The following is a 970-nucleotide window of genomic DNA, read 5'->3' on the forward strand; positions in this document are numbered from 1 at the left end:
CAATGGAGGCCTACAAGAAAACACCGGTCCTGGACTTGTGCAACCCACAATTCCCGCTAGTACTACTTTCGAGCTTAAAAGACATATCCTTATCGTTCTAAAGGATATTCCATTTTCCGGAAAAGACAATGAAGATGCATACAAGCACCTCGATGAAGTCAATGATATAGCCGAATATTTTAACATTCCAAATGTTCCTCGAGATAGTGTCTTATTATGAATGCTCCCGATTACTTTTAAAGGAGCAGCTAAAGACTGGTTAAAGGCACTTGCGCCAGGTACAATCACCACTTGGGCGCAGATGTGTGAAGAATTCCTCCAACAATTTTTCCCACCATCTAAAGTTTCTAAACTCAAGAAGGCCATAGAAAACTTTGAGCAACAAATAGGGGAGTCCTTGTACGAAGCTTGTGAGAGATACAAAGGGTTAATAAGAAATTGTCCCCAAAATGATTTAACAAGCAGCAAGAGGTTTCGATCTTTAATGATGGGGTGAATGTCACTACGAGGCAACTCTTTGATTCACACGGACCTTTAACTAAGAAGAATCCCACTGAGATAAAAGAATTAATAGAAGAATTTTCAAAGCACTCATGAGAATATTACATCCCTCGTAATGATGGAACAAGGGGAATCGGGAATGGTGCATCGGAAGATATGGCGGCGGTTAAGGAAATGCTAAGTAACATGGATAGAATAATGAACAAGATGGACCAATCCATACATGCAATACGTGTAGGCTGTGAGACGAAAGATTGCCATCTTGATGAAAATGGGAATAAGAAGGCTTTAGTCTTCTACTCAAGTGGAGACTGATATGATGAAGACTAGAGGAAGCCGAAGAAGGAATGGTTGTCTTATAACGAGTACAAAAAGAAAAAAAAAGAGAAGTATAATCAAAATGAAAGAGGGTTTTATTAAAAAGAAGAACTGGCACCCGAAAAGAAAACAGACTTTGAAACAATGCTCG

The 970-nt window shown here is 39.3% G+C and overlaps 1 non-coding gene across 1 annotated transcript; it reads right to left on the bottom strand.

The window, feature by feature from the left end:
- Positions 1-349: 349 nt before the first annotated feature.
- LOC145071627 (small nucleolar RNA R71) lies at positions 350-456 on the bottom strand. Its single transcript, XR_013690634.1, has one exon. It is a non-coding gene; the product is annotated as a small nucleolar RNA R71 (small nucleolar RNA).
- Between the last annotated feature and the right edge of the window lie 514 nt (positions 457-970).

The sequence above is a fragment of the Lactuca serriola genome, chromosome 8 (genome assembly GCF_051521515.1).
Source record: "Lactuca serriola cultivar US96UC23 chromosome 8, Lser_US96UC23_V15, whole genome shotgun sequence".
In the NCBI taxonomy this organism is placed as follows: Eukaryota; Viridiplantae; Streptophyta; class Magnoliopsida; order Asterales; family Asteraceae; genus Lactuca; species Lactuca serriola.